The following is a 26,804-nucleotide window of genomic DNA, read 5'->3' as shown; positions in this document are numbered from 1 at the left end:
AATCCACTGTTGCCACTGGCCATACTGATCAGGGTTGCATTTGCCAGCCAGGTTCTGCGGCACAATCCAAGAGGAGGAAGGTTGCACCTGCAGCACAGGCTGGGACCCCACACACAGCCACGACCTCCTGCATGTCGTGGTGTCGAACTGGATATTAAATTATGCCTCCTATTGTAACGATTGTATGTATATTGGCCTACGCCAAGCTGCTTAAAATTGTACGCGAATAACTCTCTACGGCAAGGTCTTGACCTTAGAAATTGATGTAAGTCGCCATCTTGAATCAAGCCTCCATTTTAGGTTAGAACCGCCATCTTGGGGTTTTTGTACAAAGTCACCCTGTAATCTAAAATGGCCGTCTTGTGTGCCCTTGTTCTTGCCTTAACCTCTTCAACCTCTGTAGGAGAGTTAATGTCCAACCTGCCTTCAGGCTACATGTTAGGGTCATATAGACCTTGTCCTTTGTTGACCTCGAGAGCAGGGGATTACTTGAATCAGCAATGTTAAACTACAAGTATACAAGAACAGTAATGCTATCCGAGTATAATATGCGAAACATTTTGTTTGGTCTGTATTAAAACAATATGTAAAGAGTGTAAACGTTAAATTAAAGAATAATGGAGTTTGTTAGTAAATATATTCAAAAGTAAACCGCATGCACGAGATATGTAAATTAGGAAAATGAACCTGGCGCGACCCTAGCCCAATGTATTATTAACCTGTAAGAGGCTGGACATCATTTTTACAAATTGTATAAATGCGTCGATGTCCAGATAGGAAATTCTGTTCACTGCTCACATTGAACCCTGCTGGTGGTCTCTGTGATGTATTGACGGCCAAATAGCTTTTTGCGTACTTTGTTGAATACTGTTCAGTTTTGTAATAAAGATTCTGGGAATCTTTACAAGCCCGTGTCGGTGTATTTTCCTTTGCCTGGTGTAACAGCCGTAACATTGTATTTTTTCTGATTCCACAGATGGCGCCTGAATAGGGACCCTCAAGATTGACTTTGTCTTGTTGAAGGTTGGCTCGGCTATCGGACCGGGATCGGACGGTGCCAACAGAAACGGCCACTCTAGACGAGAAGCAAATTCCTCGACGAAACTGCACGATCCGATCCCTGGACGGTGAGCTGTAGCCCGAGACGACGTCTTGACGAGGGTCCATATATTTGAGGTGGGTAAATTTGCCAAAAATCACCAGACACGTGGGTCCTTAGCATTGTCCTTAGTAACCTGATCAGGCCTCCCAGTCCTTTGGTCAGGTGAATCGTGTCCCGATTCTTAATTTAGCCCTGACAATTTGAATTTGGAGCATTGTACTCGCGAGCACAATTATTTAACCAGGTAACACCAGAACTTTGATATGCCTGGGAAATTGTCTGCCTGCTTTAGGGCATTATTCTGCAGCGACAGACAATCTTTGGAAGATAGCCGTCCCGCACCACAGGAGGGGTCGCCGGCATGTACTATGTACTGTAAGAAAGGCTTTGGTAGTATAGCATTTAATGACATTTGGCACAGACAGACCAGACATAATTCTAATCTTCGGTGGCCAACCAATGGTAGTTTTGAAATCCCTCGTATAGAATATTTAGAGTCTGTATTAGTAAAGGAAAAGGCTAGACCTGCAGCATTTGACACATTGCACAGTTGGAAAACAGAAGATTTGCAGCAACAAAAGAATAGAGAGAAACATGCGTAGACATATGACAAGTGTCGAGAAGGCACGGTTATATGATCAAAATAAACAATTGGAGTCAGTTAGGAACACGGACAGGGCGTTTCAATTAGGCATTCAGAAAATCTACCCTTCAAAAGATTTTCATACGTCAGATGAATTGATTAGTAAACTTTTGCGTGAAGGAAGGCCTGTTGCCTCCGCGCCACCTCCGTACGTCCCTCCTCCTGGCGCTTTGCCCCTTCCTGTTGTTCTCCCTCCTATAGTTCCTCCGGTCCTCCCTGCTGTTCCTCCTGTTGTTCTTCCAGCCGTCGCTCCTTTGCCTACCCTCTTGCCTTCACCTGTTGTTATTCAGAATGTGCCTACTCTTCCTCTTCCAAGTGATTCTGCATTGCTTGTAGTAGACCAGGGAGCGAGACCAAGGGTTGTGACTCGTAATACTGTGTCCCCAGACAAAAAGAGTGAATTCACTGCTTGGGCTAAACATTGTATGGAGAAGGGTGAACAAGCCGATGTTTTTTCTACACTCAAAAATTTAAAAAATATTCCTGAGAAAAATGTTTTTATTGAAGAATTAGGGACTCATTTGAGTATAATGTGGAATAGACTAAATGATGTAGATTTCCCACAAGGGTTACGGGATTTGAATGCCTTAGCGTTGTCCAGAGATACTGCGGAGAAGGTATATGAGCATGTTGAGAGGATTTTTGAGTATAGGAAGGAGTTGGAAGAGTTACAGAATGAGGAAGCAGATGGTGGTAGTTTAGGTATTATGTACTTACAGAAGCGGTTTTCTCCTCGCCGAGAATTAAAAGGAGAGGAAGCGCGAATTTGTATAAAGGATGCAATAAGATGGTTTTCGGATATGTCGATAACTCCAGATGAAGTATATGACACATATAATCAGTATACGTTAGAAATGCAAAAGAAAGTGATACAGGTGATGGTAGAGCACCTGCAGAATGAGTGTGTAAGAAGAAAGATTTGTTGTCCCGCAGAATTGTTGAGTGTTTATAAGAGAGCCTTTTCGATTGATACTTCTTCGACTGCCTTAGCGCTTGATTTGGCTCTGTTGCTCAGTAAGTGTTCGGAGCTGCCTACTTCTCAGTTGCCTATGAGAGAGGTCCCTCCGACATTAGTCCCGAAAGTTGAGATTGCGGCCGATGCTGCGCGAGGAATACTCGCAGGGGAAATTCCTGCACATTATGTATCACAGTTTGTTCACGTCCCGTTTTCAAGGCAGGAAGTGAACACCATAAAGCAATCTATTCCTGATATAAGAAAGAATCCAACCGGATTCTATAAAGAAATAGAGTCGGTCTTACAGTCGTCGGTATTCACCTTAAGTGATGTTGACCTATTATTTCCCGTACTCCTGCCAGTTGATTTGTGGAAACAGATTAGGACTATAGATGACATACCTGGGTTGGGAGATACATGGGATAACATGGTTAGGCTAGACAGAGAAAGGCCAGCTGGCGAGCGACCACCTCAAGTGATATTAACCTTGCCTGATAGAATTATTGTAAAATTAAAAACTATGGTTCCTGAAAAACGAATCATATGGGACAAGCTTACGGCCTGCATCCAAGGAAAGACTGAAGGTTCGAGCAGGTATTCTCAGATTTCAGTGGACAAGATTTAGGCACAGAGTCAGGGAAAAGGTTGTTTGTCGACAAATTTGTACGTGAATTGCTGCCTGACATCCAGTTACAGATTATGTCTTCTGAAAGCGCTTGGGAGGCGAAGTCTCAATCAGAAGTACTGCATATGGGTCAGTACTATGAAAATCGTGTAAATACTGAAAAGGAAAAACTTGAGAAAAAAAAGGGTGACCTGAAAACTAAAGTTTTATTACAGCAGATTGTTAGAAGCCCTAGAGGGGGTAATCAATTTATAGGTCCTTGGCTCCGGTAACCATTAACCAGTGTGCCTATTGCCGGCAGGAAGGCCACTGGCGCGCACAATGTCCGACCTTGCAGCAAAGGTCATTTGGGAACATGGGTAGACGATCCAGAGGTCGCCCAGGTGCAGGGGGCCCTGGCAGAGGTCAGTTTGCACCGGAATCACAGCAACCTCCTTCACAAGATAAGCAAGTTTCGAATGTGGATAATAGAAACATTTTTGATCACCCTTCTGCCGCGTACCACTCTGAAGAGCTTCCTTTTGATAATATTCTGTTTCGCTAGGATTGCCCGAAGCAGGATTTGGAACCTATGCCTATTCCCGTTCATCAGAAAGGCCCCCACGTTGAGATGGCGGTGGGAAATAGGAAGCATCTATTTTTAGTAGATACGGGAGCACAGAAATGTTCCATTGACCATTCACGGGTTCCAAATATTCCCCTGTCAGGGCAGTCCAACGTTTCCGTAGGGTTTTCAGGCACACCTGTAGTTTGTCTGGTCTCTTTGCTGGTACCGATAACACTGGGTCCCTTCACGGAATAGTGTCCATTTCTACTTACCACAAACTGTGGGGAGAACTTGCTGGGGCTGAATTTGTTGAAGGCATTGCATGCAGTAATACATTGTTCTCCGGACGGGGTTCGATTAACAATTTCACCTCAGCAATCACTCGCCTCTCAGTTTTTGACTCGACCTTTACCGCCAGAATTTAGTAATGTTCCAGAATGCTTATGGGCAATAGATGATAATGATGTGGGCATTCTTCAAAATGAACCTGTTATATATGTAACAGCCCCATTTTGCCAGTATACAAAAAAGGTGATAATGCGATTCCCTTACGTTTTATAATTGATTTACGCGCTATTAACAAAATTGTGGCTCCTCAATTTCCTATTGTACCTGATGTTACAACGATACTAACCATGATTCCGGCTTCTGCCACTCATTTTAGCGTCGTTGATCGTAAAAACGCGTTTTTCAGTATTCCCATACACAAGGATAGCAGGTATTTGTTTGCGTTTACCCTAGGTGGATGCTCGTTTACATTCACTCTTGCACCACAAGGGTACACTGAGAGTCCAAGTATTTATAGTAGGGCACACTGTGTTGTTGCTTTGTCATCTAGCAAATCATGGCCACAAAGCTTCACTTAAAAAATGCCAATATTGTTGCCAGGAGGTCGCCTATTTAGGCTACCTCCTGTCAAAGTAGGGAAGACGGTTGACACCTGAACGAATAAAGACTATTTCTGGCATGTCTGTCCCAAATACGCAGAAGGAAGTTAGAGCCTTGATAGGTATGGCTTCTTATTGTAGATTGTGGATCCCTAACTTTTCGTTAACGATTATGCTGGCTTTGACAAAGAAGGGCATTTCTTTGCCATTGCCATGGACTTTGGAACACCAGACAGCATTTGATTTGCTCAAATCCGCCCTGTGTTCAGCGCCGGTTTTAGGAACTCTGAATTATGACAAGGCCTTTGTATTGTTTGTGCATGAACGTGATGGATGTGCTTTGGCTGTATTGACGCAGGTGCATGGAGGGAAGAATAGGCCGTGCGTTTACTATTCCTCCGCCCTTGATCCTGTAGCATGCGCTTTGCCAAGATGTTTACGCGCTGTTGCTGCTGCATCTGTAAAACAGAGTGAGGGAATGGTCCTGGGTCATGCGTTAACCCTAATGGTACCTCACTCTGTAGATATTTTATTGAATAGAACTCAAACGCTACACCTCACTTCTGCACGATTGAGAAGATATGAACTAATCTTGTTTGCCCCCCACATTCAAATTCGGAGGTGTTGTGTATTAAATCCAGCTGAATTTTTACCTGTCTCACAAAATACTGTTGATGGTGACAATACGTCACACAATTGCCTTTATATGACAGAACAAGACACGCCTTTGAATAGCCCACAAGGAGAGCTGTTTTGTGATGGCTCTTGTTTTAAACTTCCAGACGGTACATCCACGGCTGCTTATGCTGTTACTACTTTAAGCACGGTTGTGGAAACTAAAAGAATTATGCATAACTCTGCGCAGGCCGCAGAAATTATAGCGTTAACTCGAGCTTGTGAACTTTCTGAGGGGCTTACAGTGAATATATATACTGATATTCAGTATGCTTTTGGGGTAGCCCACAATTTCGGTAGACTTTGGAAAGAACGAGGTTTCTTGACCTCGCACAGAACAAAAATCCAGCACAGCACTTTAATAGTGCGATTACTTTCAGCGCTCGCACTCCCTGTTCATTTAGCTATCATAAAATGTTCAGCACATCAAAAGGTTACAGATGATGTAGGAAAAGGGAATGCTTTCGCCGATCAGATAGCTAAACAAACTGCCACTGATTTCAGTTCAGAAATGTACGCTGTAAAAGAAATTGTAAACGTTTACACTTTGGGTGAAAGTATCGATGCTGTAAAAGATATTCAAGCAGATGCTACCATAGAGGAAACTAAGAGATGGATCGAGGGTGCAGGGAGATTGGATGACGATGGGTGTTGGGTAGTCAATATTGAAGGGAAATGGTTACTTCCTGACGCCTATATTACAATGATGGTTATTATGGCACATGGTCTGACACATGTTTGTGCGCGGAAATTGACTAAAATGTTGCACAGTGAATGGACCAATGATAAGATTTTCAAAACTGCGGAGCGTTTTGTCCAAAACTGCATGGTTTGCTTGCAGCACAATGTCGGAAAAGGTACCTCGACTCCTAGAGGAATTTTCGCTCCACCTTCTGTCCCTTTGAGGTTATTCACTTTGATTTTGTTGAAATGGAACGGTGTAACAATCTTAAATATGTATTGGTTGTTATTTGTGCCTTTAGTAAGTGGGTTGAGGCTTTCCCAGTTAGAGATGCAACAGCCATAACCACGGCAAAAAACTCGGTTGAAAGAGTTTTTTCCTAGGTTCGGGCTGCCGAGAGTCATCTGGTCAGATAATGGGCCACACTTTATTGCCAATGTAATCCTACAAATTTGCAAAGGAATACAGATTGACAAGCGGTTCCATTCAGCTAGACATGCCCAAAGTGGCGGATTAGTGGAACGGCACAACAGCATTATAAAGAACAAACTCGCTAAGACGTGTGCTGGCGCCAAGCTAAAATGGCCGGACGCCTTACCGATCATGTTACTGTCGATGAGAACAACCCCTCAAACTAAGACTGGGCTCTGTCCCTTTGAGGTGGTAATGGGGAGACCTGCTAATATTTGGGGTATGCCAAAAAGTCGCTCATTATGGGACATAGAAAATGTGCTTCTTTCAGATTACTGTAACCAGTTGACTAGAAATCTGTTTTCAATTTATCAACAGGTGCGAGAGGCATTACCTGTACGCTACGAGGGTCCTGGTCACAGTCTACGACCGGGGGACTGGATCCTCACAAAGGTTTTTGAGAGGTCGTATTGCCTTGCACCTCGGTGGAGGGGTCCCTACCAAGTCCTGCTAGTCACCCAGACTGCTGTGCGGTAGCGGGTCGTAAACACTGAATCCATGCAACACACACCAAACGGATCCCACAGCCCGTGCCGTACGATACAGAAGATACAGAATCCCTTCCCACTGCTGTAACTAACGTGCCTCAAACAGTAACAACCGACAAGGGAGTATCGGAGACCGTTTCAGAACGGCCATCTTGTCTCCGCACTCCCCAACAGTGGAACTTCCGGATCAATCCTTTTCTGATCCCATTTCCGTCCATTCACCACTTCCAGGAGGAAGTGACGACACTTCCTTCTCACCAGAAACTGCAAAATATAATTTGCTCCCAAGGAAGTAAACGTACAGCATGGTCTGACTGTGCGATTGAGAAAATCATTTGAGGGCTTGCCTTTTGGCCCAACTGTACGGGAAGGTTCTGTGGCTAAGGGTGGTGGGAAAGACATTAAGAAGACGCACGACTGGAGTCGCCAGCAAACGCACAATTGGTGTTTTTTCGGTTGAAGACGACAATGCCTGCACCCGCTACCGCTCGTACCGAACTTTTAGATAAACATTTGACTAGCAGAGACAATGATCAAGCATGTAAGGGGACCCCCAAAGTGTATTGTTGTCTTTTTGTGATAATTACTGGATTTTTAGTAACTGTTGGGTTTGGGTTATGGTATCTGCAGGAAGCATATCCGTTGGAGGACATTTTGCCTCTTGAAAATGTATCTGTTATTCCCACTCCTTCCCTGCAATTGCATACTTTGTCGCCTAGAGATTCTTTGCATCGACGGAACTATCAGGATAACACTCTTTTGCTAATAATGAATGCCACTCATGCAATTTTTAATAAGACCAATTGCTGGATCTGCACACATCTACCGCAACATGGGGATAAGGGGCTAGGACTATTTTTTGGTCGATGGAATGACAGCATCTCAAGGAACTTTGATGGTACAAATTTAAATAGTTTTGAAAAGAATGTTTTGATGCCCCTGGGATGCTCGCTTTTTGCAAATAGAAGTAAGCCAAACGTTGCTTCTGTTAGGCCCTCTGATAGATTGTCTCGTCCTTTTCAGTCTTTAATCTCTTTCAAAATGGCTCCTATAGGCAATAAGGATGCCAAACCTCCATCTTATTCTGTTAACCATAGCCCCGATTCAGTATCCTTCGGCATACAGAGGAATGGAACACGGTCAATGGGTAATTTTAGAAAGTGCGCCAACGTTGCGAATTTGACTAGTGAAAACAGACCTCTGTACGTAGGCGAACCTGTCTATTTTGTTTGCAGTAATGTGGCATTTCCATGGTTTCCCAGGGATTGGCAAGGAACCTGTTATTTAGGGATTCTATTATCTGGGGTATTTATTGCCAGTACTGTAGAAATTTCGAAGACTCGTCTACGACGAGGTGTGAAAAGGGATACTCCAGCGCAAACTCTCGGAGATATTATGAAATCCTTTGTGCCATTTTTTGGGCAAATTACGAATCCAGAAGATATCAGGGGACTAGCGAGAGTATTGGAGAGAACCATCAACCGGACCACTGACATACTCTATAATATGACGTTAGAGCAGAGAGCGATAAGATTAGTGGCTCTTCAGAACCGGATGGCATTAGATGTCATCCTGGCAGAGCGATGAGGAGTATGTAAATTAGTGGGGTCCACTTGCTGCATTTACGTACCAGACTCCTCTCCGACGATCTTTAGGGCTATCCAAAATCTACATGTTCTTAGTTCAGAAGTACATGTTCCTGAGGGAAACTGGGAACTTGGTACATGGTTTTGGGACCTCCTACGGCCATGGGGATGGAAGTTGTTTTCGGCCCTGCTGATTATCTTGGGAAGTTTTCTGTTTCTTTGTTGTTGTATACAGTGTCTCCCTGGTATATGCTCAGTGTTAGGGGGATGTTGCGTGCAAGCAACAAGTGTATTAGGGCATAAAATATACGCCGCAGAGAAGGTTTCCACAGAGTATGTGTTAAAAGAAACTCTGATGTCAGATCTAATGGCAATAGATATGTCAGACAATGATTCAGGGTGTATGGACGATGACGTATGGAGTTACTTGCAAGCAGATCAGAAGTAGTGTTAGCACTTGGCATAGGCCAAAAGGAGGGTTTGTCGAACTGGATATTAAATTATGCCTTCTATTGTAACGATTGTGTATATATTGGCCTACGCCAAGCTACTTAAAATTGTACGCGAATAACTCTCTACGGCAAGGTCTTGACCTTAGAAATTGATGTAAATCGCCATCTTGAATCAAGCCTTCATTTTAGGTTAGAACCGCCATCTTGGGGTTTTTGTACAAAGTCACCCTGTAATCTAAAATGGCCGTATTGTGTGCCCTTGTTCTTGCTTTAACCTCTTCAACCTCTGTAGGAGAGTTAATGTCCAACCTGCCTTCAGGCTACATGTTAGGGTCATGTAGACCTTGTCCTTTGTTGACCTCGAGAGCAGGTGATTACTTGAATCAGCAATGTTAAACTACAAGTATACAAGAACAGTAATGCTATCTGAATATAATATGCGAAACATTTTGTTTGGTCTGTATTAAAACAATATGTAAAGAGTGCAAACGTTAAATTAAAGAATAATGGAGTGTGTTAGTAAATATATTCAAAAGTAAACTGCATGCACGAGATATGTAAATTAGGAAAATGAACCTGGCGCGACCCTAGCCCAATGTATTATTAACCTGTAAGAGGCTGGACATCATTTTTACAAATTGTATAAATGCGTCGATGTCCAGATAGGAAATTCTGTTCACTGCTCACATTGAACCCTGCTGGTGGTCTCTGCGATGTATTGACGGACAAATAGCTATTTGCGTACTTTGTTGAATACTGTTCAGTTTTGTAATAAAGTTTCTGGGAATCTTTACAAGCCTGTGTCGGTGTATTTTCCTTTGCCTGGTGTAACAGCCGTAATATTGTATTTTTTCTGATTCTACAGAGGAAGAAGCCTTTCTGCAACCAGGAACTGGACTTCCTCATGGACTACGTGCGGGACCACAGCCGTGACATGCTAGTGGGGCCTAATTGTCAGACTATGGCTGCCCACCATGACACCCAATGGAAGCAAGTTGCGGAACATGTGAGTGCATTCGGCCATGAGGTGCGCACGGCGCAAGAGTGCAAAAGTGTTGGAATGACCTCAAACGCAGCGCTAAGGCTAAGCGTGCCTCAAATTACAACTTGACTCTGGTGACTAGCAGTGGGCCTGCACCTGAGGAGGAAGACCTCATCCCGCACGAGTCACATGTTGCAGAGTTCATACCACCTGACTCGGTCGAAGGAGTGGGAGAGATGCCGGACTTTGATGCCCAGTCCAATGAGTGTTGCTGCGTGTTTGTTGAGGACATGTGTGTTTTACTTGTGTGATGTTTTGTGCATGGCTGCCACTACATGTCATGTGTACTTGGTTCTGATGTGCAAGTAATGTAATGCTTCACTGATGCATGGCTGCTCTGCAGGATGGTGGACATGTGGAGCAGACGAGAACTGTCCTCATCACCACTATTGCATCCTACTCACATGCTGGTCACCAGGATCCCCCTCCGGATCATGTTCCAGCTCACTGGCCCATCTGCATTTAGCCTGGGGTGATCATCCTCTCAGCCCTGGGACTATGTCATAGCATGACTGACGTGCATGTGTCCTCTGCCTGCATGCGGGTACTCCACATAGGCATGCTCCCTTACCCCTCCACCCCCCCTCTGCACCCCAATTTCACCTTTGCATTGGTCTGCATCAAATTTGCCGTTAAGTACTTGCCTGTTCATGCGTCCTGTCTACATGCTAACTTCCACCAGCCAACCTGCCAGACATATGATGTGTGGTACATCCTTTGTACTTGATGCAGGTGTCTCACTTGGACTGTGCAGATGTCAGATGCCCCGCAGGGACACGAGTGGCCATTCATGCTCCATGGCCATTCCATACATGCCCCTATGTGTCCTTGACTGGATGATCATTGTAGTACGTGTCCAGGGTGACCTACATTGCATGGCATTTCATTAGCCTTCCCATGGCCAGTGTGGCTCAGTCCTGCGTCGCACACATGTTTAGGGTGTGACAGTCTGTGTGGGTCACAGGCCTCAGCCTGTTTCATGCCCAATGACTCTGTCCAACTGGTGTAGTGTCTTCTTCACACGTGGGTGTACTCCGGAGGTTTCATCATGTGTCCTACTTACTGTCCCATCATCATCTGGTGTGTTGTCACTTGACTCACGATGCAATTGATGCTAGTCAACACTGTCTGTCAATACACAGGTCTATGGTCATCCTTTTGATACCATGCAAGGCATTCCTGCATTTGCACTTGGGGGGAGGGGTGGTTTGCTTGTAGCCATGTTACCCATTGCATGCACATTGCACGTGATGCCTGAAGCTGACCTTGCACTGCCTTCACATTTTCTGATACACATCATGAAGTACTTGTACATGTAGATAGTGAGTAACGTACAAATTTGCTGCACTGCATCGACCCACTTCTGAGCGATATAACACCCTTCTACATGCCTAATCACAGAAGCAATGTCAAGTTGACCCAGCATGCATGGCAGGTTCTCTTTTGTGTGTGACATGTCTGCTTGATGTGTTTGGTGTCTGTGTGATGTCTATGTGTGCGTGTGTTGTGTGCTTCTAACATGTCTAATGACCTTTTTTCTCTCTACTTTTCAGATGATGATGCAATGGAGCCAGAGAATGGTGTTGTCATGCCAGGCACAGGGTTGTTATCACTACAGCAACCCGGCACAAGTGGGGATCGTGGGGTGGTAGGCCACGAAAACCCACATGTGCTACAGTCCATCTTGTTTTTGGCTGGCAATGAGTCCAGCCCTGATACCACTCTGACGTCCATGTCGAGTTGGAGGTGCATCAGGTCCATATGTCAGGGGTGAGTGATTCTGATGTGGGCACACCTCTGTCCACGACACCTGCACTGAGGGGTCAGACAGTGTTGGAACCTCCGCCTGTGGTGGATCGGGACGCAGGGTCACCCTCCACACCAGTCACTGATGTGCCTGGGCCATCACGTTGACAGCGGCATGTAGTCGTGCAGCCGCGGGTGGTTCCAACACAACGAGGACACCCGGTCCTTGGGTCCTGCAGGTGTCAAGCCCAGCAGCGCGGTGGCCGCGTGCAACCGCGGTATACTGAGTGGGAGCAAGACATGACTGCCAATTCTGAACGCCAGTGGGCAGCAATGGAGAACATCGCTGTGAGCATGGAGCGTATGGCCCAATCCGTGCTCCCCCTGCTAGGCAGGTGCTTCTGCAGCAGCGGGCAGCACGGTCCATGGCCCGCTCACTCAGGCTGGGCATGGCGGCCTCAGACAGGGCACGCCAGGCTGAAATATTGTCTCTGCATGAAGCAATTGCTGCTCACGCAGAGGCACACATGGAGGCCCTGAGGGCTGTGTATGAGTCCCTCAGATCCACTCTGGGTGTCCTCTTGATATCCCAGAGGGTGCGGTCAGAGGAGAGGTTTGAGCAGCTTGAGCGTACCATCTCGGCTGAGCTACGTGCTTTCCGGGAGGTGCATCAGTTGCCCAGCCAGGCCTTACAGGAAGAACTCCATGTTACACGTGTTACCTTGCAAGAGGAAGTACGCGTATCACGGGAGGTTCTGCATGCAGACCTACGTGTCATCGCCACACAGAACCAGGCTCACCCGTCTGGCAGACTTGCGGCTATGCATGGTCAGTCTCCTGTGCCACGTCCTCCTGTCCAGGAAGAGCCAGACCCGGATGACGAGGTATCTCCCACATAGGTTGGGCTGTGCAGGCGTTGAGCCCATGGAGTTTTATTTTCCTCAACATCATTGCATGTGGGTGTTGAGCAGCACCCTGTACCTCCCCCCTCCTGGGTGCCCCCCCCCGGGTTGTATGTGGCCATTTTTGATTTTTCTTTTAGTTTAGTTAGTTAACTTTCAATTTGATAGTTAGTTTAATTAGGTAATGCAGGTTTTTCATAGTTAATCTAATTAGTTAATATAGTTTAAAATTGCTTGTCTATTGTGCTTTCATTTGACGGTGTGGTGCTTTGTGGCTTTTGAAAGCATCCACTGTCTATTGCAGCTGGTCCCTTCAAGCTTGTCTCGTGTATGTGTTTGCAGCTTGGGGTCCTGACTCACATATGCCACTCCTGCTTCCCTTATCCATGGGCTCACAAGGATGGTTCGGTGTTACAGCCTATTAAAGAAGGGCTTTGGACTGTCATATCTGTGGCATGTCTGCTGCTGTACTACTTGTGTTGACACCCCTAGTGGGGATGATAGGGGTGATATTGACCACAGTTTTTCCTTTGCTAGATGGGTGGTTTCATGATTCATGTGTGCATCAATTGCTATACATTGTGTAGTATGTTTCTTATCTTTGCTGTACACGTGCTTGATGCAATTCATGCTGTAGACAGGGGCTAACACACTTTGCCTGTGAAAGTCGCACTGATGGAGTGATTTCTGATGTACGTCTCTGACATGGTCCCGTCATGACATGGCTGAGGAGACACAAACAGGGAAATTTCATGCATTAATCATGTGTTTTCTGCCCTTTCTGCAGGGGGATGAGCCTCCAGACCACCTTTCCCAGCAGACATGGCCCATTGGACGTCTGGAAGCTGACCACGTTTGGTGGTGCAGCCATGTGCATGTGTGCGCAGGCAGAGCCACAGGGATTGCGCTCATACATCCTACAGATGCTGATGTGTTTCAAGGAACTCCAGGCAAGGTGAGCAGCACAAGGGAGCCACACCGCAGCCAACCGTCCACCAGGCCAGTTGCACATGCATGCTAAGTAGTACCACTGACGGTGAGATTGGACAGATATTGGTGTTGAAGCACACAGTACAGCTAAAATGCATTGGTGGACTAATGGCTAGTTGATGGGAAAGTTGTCAGGGGCACATGCAGGGGCAGTGGTACATATCCTTCGGTTCACCATGGTCCATTGAGGCAGTTGTATTAGCCATGTAGCATTCCAAGACAGGGAAAGAAGCAGCTCACAGGGACAGACAGCGAGGGACAGACTCGTGTGCAGTGCATTTCATTTTCAGGTTGAAATTGCCACATGCACTACCTACTTTATTTAGGTTATGCTGGAACACGACTTGTACTGAAGTCGTACCTTGCTAAATGCATCTGGCTGCTTACCCAGGGAACATTGGATGGTGTGTGAATCTTGACACATTGGTCTTCCATTTGCCACGCACCCACTGGTGCATGACTTACTGCATTGACTGTGTATGAACCATCATAGGGTGAATCTTACGTATGGGTACGAAGCACCACACCAGATAGTTTGTTTGTACAGTATTTTGTTACTTTGGGGCATGCATGGTGATGTGTGTGTGTGTTATGGGCACGCACAGATTAGTGACTCTGGCTCTCTTTGCAGCATTGAACTGCTCATGTTACCAGACCTGAGAGTGCGCAGGCAGGAGGCCAGCACTCACCCCAGAGATAAGTTTCTCTTTGACTTCAATTTGAGTAATTTGGTACTATGTCCATGATGTACACGTTTGCTCTGATTGTGTATGTGTTAATGTGATTCTTATGTTTTTGTACATTCCCTACTTTCCCTTGTCAATCCTACTCCTCTCTCCTTCCCCTCATTCCGGTTATCCAGTATACCAATGCCTGCCCCGACTGCATATCCCTGACCCTCCTTCCCCACCAGGGTCTCAGAGGCCTGTGTGAGTTTGACTTTGCAGGCACCCAGACCACGGTGGGGGTGGTTGGTTCGTGCCACTCCTGCGCCTGTACACGGGAGCTGTGACAGTACACATCAGTTCGTGGTGCATCATTCTATATTATGTACCACACATGGTACACATCCTGTTGTGACATTGTTTTACTGTGCTACCTTGGTTGTTCCATCATTGTGCTAGTACTTGGGCTTTGTGACGTACTGCTACTTCAAGTCATCTACTGGAGGCTCTTCTGGTTTGTTTTGCTGCCTGCAGGCTTTTTGCTTGGCTTCTGTGTTTGCCTGCTTTGAGTTCTCTTTGATTTAGTGTTTTTGTAAGTCAAGGTGGCCTCTGAGGGTGCTGTACACTTTTTACACGCAAAGTGGAAGATGGAGACAAAGGGGAAGGGTGATCCTGTGGCCAGGTGAACTTCAAGGATGAAGGCTACATACCCCATGCACAGTTGTACAGTGGGTCATGGTGATATGTGAGGGAGGGGGTATTTTGTTGTTGGACAGTTGCCTTGCCCCACAATGTGATGGGCACCCTGACATTGTAATTGTAGTATCCTATGTACATGATGTATTCAGCTGATCAATGGCTGTTCATGTGTTGTGTTTACCTTTCAGGTGTGTGGGTACAGTTGTGGTTTGACATGCTGGGGTGTACACATGTGCAATGTTCACATGTGATGAGGACACTGATCGTCACTTGATTGCACATGCATCTATTGAGTGCATGTCCCTATTGACACACACACTCGCACTATGATCCACAACATGTACAACCACCCTTCCATGTCCACATGTGCACTCAGTTTGCCTTCTGGGGCCCACTGTGTCCCTTCAGCACATGATCTATGACCATTTATGGATCCTGTACATGCGTGATTTGTTTTTTTATTTAGTTTGTCGTTTTCATGTGATACTCAGGGTGTGCGTCACACACAATGGCTGGTCACTACGCTGTGTGCTGAGCAGTGTGTTGCAGGAGATGGACACAGCACACGTATTATGCAGTGTTGATTTTGCGTGCACAAGTGCATGTGTACAGGCATTCATTGTTATGTTCAAGCTACAACTGTTGTTATGCATTTGGGTAAGACTTGCTTTGTGTGGGGGGTTGTTGGTCAGTCATTTCATCTGATTCCATGTCAGGCATCATTGTCTGATGCCAATTTGCATTTTTCACATGTCAATATGTACATTATTGTTACTGTGTTGGTGTTTTGCTATTGCTTGCCATGTCATGTTGTGGTTTTGGTGGCTTTGTGTGACATACCAGTGATTGTCGTGCCCTGTTTTGCAGGTCTGTGTGATACACACCTTGCATGTGTACCTTTTGGTCACACAGGAGTGGTTAGGTTTGAGTAGCTAGGGATGCACACAATGTGGTACTTCCATGGCAACATTCTCAGGGTGGTAAGGATGTGACAGTTGACTGTCTCTTTGTCATCATCGATTGTCACCTGGTATGTGCCAGGCCTGTGTGCACTCTGCAGAGGTGGGAGTTTAGGTGAAAAATGTGGCCACAAGCTGGGTCCGGGCTGCCTCGCCACGTGCCCTATCCCCTCCCATGGGCAGTGCCTGCGCCTGTGGTTGGGGATGTGGGGGCACCACCATGTCCACCCGTACGCCCTGCCGTGTTGCAACATTGTGCAGGACACATGCTGCCACAATGATCCTGCACACTACTGGGGGTGCATAGAGTAGCTGCCCGCCAGAGCGGTCAAGGGAGCAGAAGCGTGACTTGACCACTCCGAATGTGCGCTCCACTATGGCCCTGGTTGCAATATGGGCAGCGTTGTATCTTACCTGGGGTGGTGTGGTGGGTTTCCAGATTGCTGACATCTTGTGGTTTCTCAGAGGGTAGGCACTGTCCCCTGGAGAGATGATGATGGTTGTGATTATTGGGGTTTGTGTATTTGTCTGTGTGTGACATGCATGCATGTGCACGGGCATTTGTACTCACCTAGGAGCCATGTGTCGCCATGCTGCCCAGCTTCCAGGGCCCGGCTCAGGGCGGACATTCTGTATATGAAACTGTCATGGGTGCAGCCAGGGTAGTTTGCATAGACAGAGGTGATGATTCCCTTGGCATCGCATACCACCTGCACAATGATGGAATGCCAGTGCTTGCGGTTTCGGTAGATGTGCTCAGTGGCCCTAGGTGGATGTAGGGCCACATGGGTTTAATCTATGGCACCAAGCACTTTGGGGAAGTGTGCCATCCTGTAAAAGTCCTGGGCCACGGCCTGCCTTTCTGCGGGTGTTCTGGGCATGTATATGTGCCTGCTGACTGAGGGGCGCGCAGTCATGATTGCCAACACCTGGTGTTGGCAGCGTGACTGTGTGGCCTGTGAGACCCCCCCACTATGGCAGTAGTCCGCTGAAATTACCCAGTGGCCAAAAAATGCAGGACATTGAGCACCTTCTCCAAGGGGCTCAATGCTTGGAAGCAGAGGGTGGGGGATGTAAGGTCATCTTCCCACTCCCTGACCAGGTCTAGGATGATACGAGGTGGAAACCTATACCTGCCATAGACCTGGTCGTAAGGCATCCCAAAAAGGCTAGTCCGGGCGGAATAAATGCAGCCCTGGCTATTCTCCTCCTCCTGCGGTGTCCCACGATCAGTGCTGCAACAAATGGGGCATTCATCGTAGCGGTATGTACCTGTTTGTTGTTTGTGCGTGCTTTTATACTGTGCGCGAGGATGCTTACGCCTGCCTTCCTGTGGTGGATGTGTTGACGCCTGTGCGCGTCTTTCAGCATGTGCTTGTTTCCCATATTCAAATCCATGAATACGAGTTGTTTGCGTGCGTGTGGGCATTCCGTCTATTTGCCTGCACTACTTCCCCAGTTACGCCTTCTTTTTCACGCTTTGTTCCCCATTCCGTGCGTTACGCCCTGTGTCCCGCCCCCTTTTTGGTGTGTGCGCGGACGTTGTGCGCTGTCCCTGTGTGCGTTGCGCACAGCATTCGGGTTGTTGCAATGACGTGTGCGCCCGTGTGCGCCACGCATGGATTTAGCGCACAACCAGTGGAAAACACGCGCAGTGCCTTCCTTGAATTGCACGCGTGCGCATGCGCTTGCTTTCTCACACTTGCGCCACTCTGCGCCAGCTTGCGCTGGGATTTTTGGCACACGTTTGTTCCGTGAATCGGCCCTATAAAGTCTCACAACTATTTTACTGTTACAAACACATGTGCTATAAATAATATCACCACTATTGTATTAGCAAAGGACATCACATACAATCTATTGCATTTGTATATAATAATAATTTAGCCTTTTGCCTGAGCGCTGCTTATTATTACCCAAGGTGGGTGGTGCTCCTTTATTGACCTCAGAAAGATGAAAGGCTTAGTTTAGGCCTGCCGGGATTCAAACCTGCATCAGCAGGCTCTACACAGATGTCAAAGTGAGCATTCAACTTGCTGTGCTATCGGACCAGCTATGTGTATACAGCACTCTAAATGTATGCTTGGTGGCCAGCATTCAATCTATCTGGCTGAAGAGCAGAAAAAGAAGAGGAAAGAACCTAGTCACCTAGTGACACATGGTTGTTGGAAGGAAGGAAGTCAAATAAAGGAACTAGAGGACAGAAAGGACTGATAGGGAGGTGTAGTTCTTAACCCCTTAAATGCCTAGGTATCTCGTCCTTGGGATTACCTCCCTGCTGCCAAGGACGAGATACCTCGTCATTGGCACTTAAGGGGTTAATGAAACACAAAACGTTAGAAGGCATTGAATGGCAAAATACCAAAATCACCAAAAAAGGCCTTGGCACTGGAGGCGGAAAACCCATGGCAGTTAAGGAAAGAAAAAGAAAGATACTGCTGGAGAGCAAGATTAAAGAAGTTAAAGAATAATGCTCACCTTCGGACTTGACTTAGAATGAAGTTGTGGGAGAAGGTGTTAGAGTTGGCAAGATTAACAGGCAAGACACAATAGTAGAGAGGAGGTGAATCTGGTGTGGGAGGGGACGCGGGGTATAGGTTATAATGGAGTGGGAGGAGACAGTTAAATAGAAAATTAACATGGTTCTGAAGATGACATTGGGGTGAGAATGGCAACTGAGATTGGTGGGACACTGGATTTTGAAATGATCAATGGAAAATGACAGCGGGTTGGTGGAGTAATGATGGCTGGGATGTGGCAGAGCAGTGAGGAATATCGGCAGTTTGGGGAGTAATTATTATATGACTATGATGGCAATGTGGGAGACCAGTGGAACTGTAGCATGTGCGTGACCTGGACTATGAGATGATGTGAAGGTGGTGGTCCTATGGTGATGGTGTGAATACATTTGGCTTGAAAGGGTAATGGGGCTTGACAATGGTGTGCGATTTGGTGATTGCATGACGAGCAGTGGTGTGGTGTATTATGATGAGCTATGGGGAAATAAGAGGTGTGGCTGTGGGGCAGTATAGTTCTGTCAATAGTGGGTGTGGCTGAGAAGGTGGTAGATATGTCAGTGGAGCTCTGGAGAGTGATCTAAAAGGTGAGTAGGAGGTTAGCAGTGTGTGTTCTATGAATGTGGCGTGTTTAGAGATGTGCAGCTTGTGAGATGTGATGTGTTGAGAGGTGATGTAATTGCAAGTGGGCATATGCCAGCTGTGGGTGTTGCATTTGTGGATTGTGCTAAGGCTTGACAAGTGTATGTTTAATGTCATGTGTGGTTGAGCACAGCAAGATAGTGAGGCAGCATAGAGGGGTGTAAAGTGGCTGTTGTGAATGATGTGGCTGCTCACAGTGGAAGAGGCATCGCTGACACTGTGACCTGATTTCGCTGTTTAAGGAGAAGCAGGAGGATGGTGTGAAAATACCCTCAAATTGAATTGAATTTGGAGGGCTTATTGCTTGTAACCTTTATATATAATGCAGCTTATTATTATCCTCCCCAAAACCCAGACCTGTGAATTTCCTGATATACCTCACAAAGGATAATATTCAGTAAGTGTGTCATTAAAATAAAATATGCTGGTTTTTGTACTGTATATGACATATTCTCTTACACGGCAAATACAAAAAGGCATGGGTAATCTATCCACACATGAAATGGAACAACTTGAGAGTTTTGATGTAAATCACTCCTCAGAAATATTAAGCTAGTCTTCAAAATATACAATCTATATATAAAACATGTAGGTATGTTTCCCTACTCAGTTGATGCAATTCATCAGTGTTAGGTTGTCGTCTGCTGTCCAAATGACAGTGCTTCCTCTTCAACAACAGCTATTCTTTTAAGAAGCAGAATGAGCACAGGGTCACGGTGGCACAGATGGACCAAGGACTGAGGTAGTGCCTTCACATTCTTCGGCGTCTCGATTTGCCAGTCTAGTTCTTTTCCAAGATGGCACATGCTTGTTGGGTTCTTATCACAGTGCGAGCATTCAGCGTGCTGCTTTGCAACCCTCCGATTCTGTCTGTGGGGTAAGACGCTAGTTTTTTCTCTGTTCTCTGTGTTATTCCTTTGACTTTTGATCCTGACTTTTTTCTTGGCCACGCTACTGCTTGTCTTGCCAGCCTCTTCCTTCCAACCTCATAGTTCCCTTTATTTCTTCCTTGTGGTTGTCATAGTTTTGCTAACTTGGAGTTCCTTCTGGAATCGGCCACTTCTGCCTATAAAATATTGGACCTAGCATTGGATTTTCGGGGTTTTTTTCAGCCTTCATAGGCGTTTTCCTTGTTATTGGGACGTTGTCCCAGTTGCCTGCATTTGTGTCTCCCCTGTACCTCTAGGGATACACCATGGTGGCAGGTCAGGACCGCCCTTACCTCTACAAAGAACAATTACAGGATAAGGCTGGCCGAAATTCTCGGCAGACACCACCTAAGAAGGCAGTTTACAAACAGAAAGGTGAGAGTTTGCAACGCCACACATTACGGCCGGAAATGGCTCAACCACAGGACCTTGTGAATGCTGTTTAGGCATTACCCACTGGAGTACAGAACCTGAAAGCAGAAAATACTATGTTGCATCACATGATAGTTGCACGAGTTGCATTTTCTACAGATGGCACTTTGGGAGGATTAGCCTGTGGCAAATTCAATGATACACCCAAACATTTAAAGACGTTTTTGGATGCATGCACGCTGCCTTTTCTGTTACAGGAAACTTATTTTGCCTCTGATGAAACAAAGATTGGATTTATGGTGTCTAACATGACTTTGAGTGCTTTATCTTAGGCCACACCATTAGTGATCTCAGCCAGTCCTCACGTAGCCTCATACGCTGTATTCGTTTAAGCATTGAAGGAGATGTTTGAAAGACAAGAACTAACATTCAATGCATATGAATCTTTTTTGGATTCATGACAAGGGAACTTATACTTCCAGTCCTATGAAACCAAGTTCAAGAAGCTTGTAGCAGATGCTGGATGGCCCAAAACATTCACAAGAGGCTTGTCGGAAGGCATAAAAGACCAGTTAGCTCATATTGCTCTTCCCACTTTTTTGACCAATTTGATTTCTTTGGTCCTCCAAATAGAATATAGACAGAATGAATGAAGAGACAAAAGGAGGAAGAGTAGAGATAACACCTCTGTTGCTTGACAAGTTCCTGTACCTAACACTGAGGAGGCACCATCTCGGGAGGAACCCATGTAAATAGGTGCAGCCTGAGGACCACTAACCCCCGGCTGAAAGGCAAAGGAGAATAGATCAAGGTCTGTGCTTTTATTGTGGTGCTTGCGGTTACCATCTGCAGGATTGCCCTGAGGTTCCCCCTAGGAAACAAGGAAACTTCAGACCCCGGTCCTAGAAGGAATGGTAAACTGGGGTGTTGTATCAAGTCCCTACATTTACCTATCCACATGTAATGAACCTATGGATGACGTCTGATGGTTTTTCGAGTTTCCTTATTCAATGCCCATGATTCCCCCATAGAAACTCTGGCACTGCTGGACAGTGGTGCTGCTAGGCTGTTTATGGACATCAGATGGGCTGAACAAAACCACATAGCCTTGGAATATAGGTTAACAAACCAACCAGTCGAAGGAGTGGATGAAGACCTTTAAGTTCAGGCCCTATTACCAAGAAATCTGTGAAACTCTCGTTGTCAGTGAACTATCATCAAGAGGGGGTAACTTTCGATATAATCCAGACTGCTCATTTCCGACTCATTGAGGGGATCCCTTGGCTCCACAAACACAATCCTACCATTGATTGGACTACAAACCAGATAGGATTCCCCTCAGATTTCTGTATCGATCACTGCAATCAGGAAGCTTCAACTCCATTAGCTGATACAATGTCAGGTCTGGGGCCCGTTTTACAGACTCCTGCCATTCAACAAAATAATGTCACACCTATGGGTTATAATGCCTACATGGACGTGTTTGAGGACAGGCTGCCTCAGGAATTACCACCACATAAACTGGAGGACTGTCCAATTGATCTTATCCAGGCTTCAGTGATGCCTTTTGGCCGTATTTATTCCCTCTTGCATTCAGAATGACAAGCACTGCGAAAATATATATATGTATGATAATCTCATCAATGGTCTAATTTGTGAATCAAGATCTCCAGCTGGAGCTTCTCTCTTTTTCATTCCTAAGAAAGACACCAATAAGCTCAGACCCTGTATTGACTATAGAGGTCTCAATTGGGTTACCATCAAGGATCGCTACCCCATGCTTCTGATTAATGATATCATAGAAGATGTGCAGGGTTCCACTGTGTTCACCAAAATGGATTTACAAGGAGCGTATCATCTTCTGCATATCAAAGAGGAAGAACAGTGGAAAACTGCCTTCCGGAGGAGGGGGTCATACTGTCACAGTGACGCAATGTTCACTGTGCCACAGATGGAGGAAGGGACCGAGGTAGTCTCTTCACGTTCTTCCAGCATCTCGATTTGCTGGTCTCGTTCTTTTCCAAGATAATCGCCTGCTTGTTGGGTTCTTATTGCAACGTGAGTGGTCGGTGTGCTGTGTTGCTACCCTCCAATTCCGTCTGTGCGTTAAGACGTTAGTTTTCCTCTGTCCTCTGTGTTATTTCTCTGTCTTTGGATCCTCCCTTTTTTCATGGCCACGTTACTGCTTGTCTTGCCAGCCTCCTCCTTCCAACCTCATATTTCCGTTTATTTCTTCCTCACTGTTGCCACTGTCATCATTTTGCTAACTTGGAGTTCCTTGTGGATTCCGGTGCTACCTATCCAATATTGGGCCTAGCATTGGAATTTCAGGGTATTTCCAGTCTTCGGCTTTTTCTCAGTTTTTGGGATGTTGTCCCACTTGTCCGCCTCTGTGTCTCCCCTGTACCCTTAGGGATACACTGTGGCGGCAGGTAAGCACTGCCCTTACAGCTACAAAGAATGATTACGTGATAAGAAGAAGGATAAGACTGACCTAACATCTCGGCAGACACCACCTAACGAGAGAGTGTACTAACAAAAAGGTGAGACATAGTTCTATGCAGGAGCCTTCACCTTCCACTATTGCAAACATTCGGAATAATTTCAAGTTGCTTCTTTCCATCTCCACTTATCTTCTTCACACATGGCACAGTGGTACCAGTCTCAATGAACAGTTACCGGCTCAACGTTGCACTCTCTAAAGAGCGAAACTTTGTAGGATGAATGCCTCCTCACAAGCTAAAACTGAGAGTATGTGCTGTAATTATGCTGCTACGCAATCTTATGCTATCATGGGGACTCTGCAATTGAACACGGTTCACAATTACATGTCTACAAAGACACTTCATAGAGGCCCCTGTAATCGGTGGAACTTAGATGCTGTTCTTTTACTGTGCATACCTCTCATTCGATTTGAAACCAATATGGATTTCAAATTCAAAAAAAGACAGTTACCTATACGTTTAGCCTTTTCAATGACCAATAATAAGTCACAGGGACATACACCCCCTTCCTAGCTAGTGTATTATAATTTATGAACAATTAATGTTCATATGTTTTCACTTATTATACAGTATGTTTTTTTGTCATAATACGATAGGCAAGTGGTATCAAAAGATGAGAAGAGGAGAAGGAAAGATATGCAATGGCAGCTGAAGATAATACCATAATGGATAGTGTTGGCTCTGTCAAAAGAACAAAACCAAGGCAGAAGCAGAGAAGCAAAGTGGACAAGCTTTAATAACAAGGGGGACGTTATGCATGCTAATTGGATACTAACCATCAAATGGCAGATCTTAGGCTTCTGAGAAGCCAAAAGGGACAATTAAAGATAAGGAGTCTGTTCAGTTGTGATACAATTAGGAAACGTGCAGGTCCAACGCGCTTTTCAGGAATTTATAAAGTCATCTGAGAGTCTGAAGTTAGTTGTTACAGCTTTTGAAATAGTTGGCCTTGCACATGTAGTTTACGACTTCCAGAGTGTTTATATTTAATCTGCCTGATGACTAAGAAGATTGTGATTTAATGAATTCAAGCCACATCATGGGTAGTAATGCTGAATAATCTGGATCGACAGATCATGTTCTCTGCTCGATTGGAACCCAAAGGAGCAACTTTAGTGCAGGTGGGCATGGAGGAAATAGTCTTGTGGCTAGTTCTGGGCCACCATGAGAATCAATGTGATTCTGTGGACTAGTTGGAGAAAAGGTAGGACATTTTTGATGATTGTCATAATGTGATGCAAAACACTTCAGAAACCTGTGTTGAAACTTCTGGTAAAATGTGTTAAGGGACCCAAAGAGTTTGCTAGATTAAAGTCAGTAGGATGGGCTCCAATAGGCCACTAAGTAGTATTTCAGTGTTTGATCCTTTCAAGCAGAGCGTTTTGATGAATCCAGTTGTCTGTTTGCATTATGTGGCTAGGGTCAGCACTCGGGTCTTTTGGGTCTGGGGCACATACAACATTGGGGCCCCTCTCAAAGCCCAAATAAATGAAGGGACACAATAATATCTGGTACCAACTCCCTCCCAGCTCCTTGTCATGATTGAAACTTACTCATAGCTTGATATGCTACCCTGCCAGCTATTATAGTAAGTATGGATACTCCCTTGAAGTCCCATGATTGCCTTCCATCATGCCGGAATGAGGATAATAAAACAAGTGTCATTTAAAAGGCAACAATAGCTGTCAGATGTAGGTACTAGTGTAGAGCATAGTCACATTTTAATAATGTCGTACAGAATTTAAGAACAGAAGCTGTTTTACAGATGTAGGGCACAGATCAGTAGCCTTTTGAAAAAGGTCTAGATTCCCCGGCATAGATTGGGAAGTGGAGTCTAGCAGCCTCACAGAATGTACTCGTGCTTAATCATATTTGAGGCAACAAGGAAGATACACATGGTGTAGCTCAGATAGGGGAATAAAGATGAGAAGATGCTATAAGGGTGCACAAATCTGAACATCACTGAACAAAAAGTGCCTCATTACAAGTTTGCCGGTATCCCGCCAGTGTTTGTTGCGATAACGGCAAACTGTAATACCGTTTCTGCCACTCGGCAGATTCCAAGTGGCAGAAACACCGGTAAATCCCCATTCCATGGAGTCGCGGAGGACTCCATGCAGAGATTTGCTGGTATTACCACCACCGGTATTACTGGACCGGTAATACGAGAAGTTTTTTGACAGTGGGGTGGCGGATATACCTCCAGCTCAGAGCTGGAGGTAAATCCACCACCCTACCGGCAAACTTGGTGTGTGCTGGTGTGGTTTTGTGCCGGTTTGCAGTAATATGAGAGAGATTAAAAGAAGGTCATGTTTTTTAAGTGTTGTTGCTCTGAGTGTGGCAAGACTCTCCAGACATTGTGCTTTTCAATATACCAATGGTCACTATGATAAATATAAAAAAACACTCTAGCATGTTGAACCATGAGTAAGGATTTTTGAAGAGAGAACTAAATCCAATTTTGGGGCTGACAGTGATGGAATCTTTAGGAACTAGCAATTTTGACATCATAGGCACTATGACATTAAATTAGTTGTACAGGAGAAAACAATTGGATGAAGCGGTGAAGATGGGATTTGAACCCAGTCTGTAATTCTGCACTTCAGTTCATTTTTTCAGAGTTATTGTCAATAAATAAAGTCGCAATATTTATGAATGGTTGACTTTCCTAATATAAAATGAAAAATCTGTTTTTGATAAAACGTAATTGTTGAAAAATTATTTTCACCCTCATCTGATAAATAGAAGTCTACAAGTTGCAAACTACTTAAGTAAGTCAAAAAGATGCTCTATTTTAAAGATTTAAATGAACTCACTGTAGAAACTGTGTGATAAGTCCCCCTGTACAGATAGTTTTTAACCCGTGCATGTGGAGTATTGTTAATAACGGGAATACCATTTGAAATGGTAGAAAAATATCATCTATGTTTTGTGTCAAATAAGCAGACATGAACATATTCTTGCAAGATGCCTGTATGTGTTATGTGCTAATTCTTTATATAGCACAAACCCAGCTATGAAGCAAAAGAGCACTGTGCAATGGGGTACAGCAAGAGGGTATAATCATATGGATGCACTTGGATTCTAATAATTATTAAGGAAGACTTTGACGGACATGTAGAGAGGTGATACAATGAGTTAGACCGGCATACAGAACAGGGAGACAAAATCATGTGCCATTAAGTCAGCTTTCCCATGCCTGGAACCAATTACACTGGAATTGCCTACACAAAAAGAAAGTACAAGCAATGAGCTAAAAATGGCATCCCAGTGTGAGAAGGCAAAACTTTTCACCGGAAACAACATGGTAGTATAGAATGAGATACAATGATCCTTCCTGAATAACTGTTTGCTCTGGAGCCAAAGCTTTGAAACTTTCAACTGTCTTGAATTTGGCTACTAAGAGGGTCATCACAAGTTGGGCGGTATAATGCAGTTAGCGTTACCGCAACTTGGTCTGGCACTATTAGCACGAGATCCCAAGTTGTGTGAGGCGGTAAGTCCCCATTTGTATTGGGTCTATTCGACCCAATGGGGCATTCTTGGTGCAATTACTGCAGCGCTAATACTGCTGCAGTAATTGTGCCGAAAATGGGTTGTAGGTCAGCGGATTTACCCCCAGATCAGAGCTGTACATGAATCCCCAACTTTCTGCCCGAATCATAGTTGGGAGGAGCTGTAATGCAGCAGTATAGCGTTACTGCCATATTTTTACCGCTCCACCC

This window comes from Ambystoma mexicanum, chromosome 10 (genome assembly GCF_040938575.1).
Source record: "Ambystoma mexicanum isolate Mex_15411 chromosome 10, UKY_AmexF1_1, whole genome shotgun sequence".
NCBI classification, from domain to species: domain Eukaryota; kingdom Metazoa; phylum Chordata; class Amphibia; order Caudata; family Ambystomatidae; genus Ambystoma; species Ambystoma mexicanum.
The sequence above is the reverse complement of the archived record's forward strand: the minus strand, read 5'-3'. Positions refer to the sequence as shown.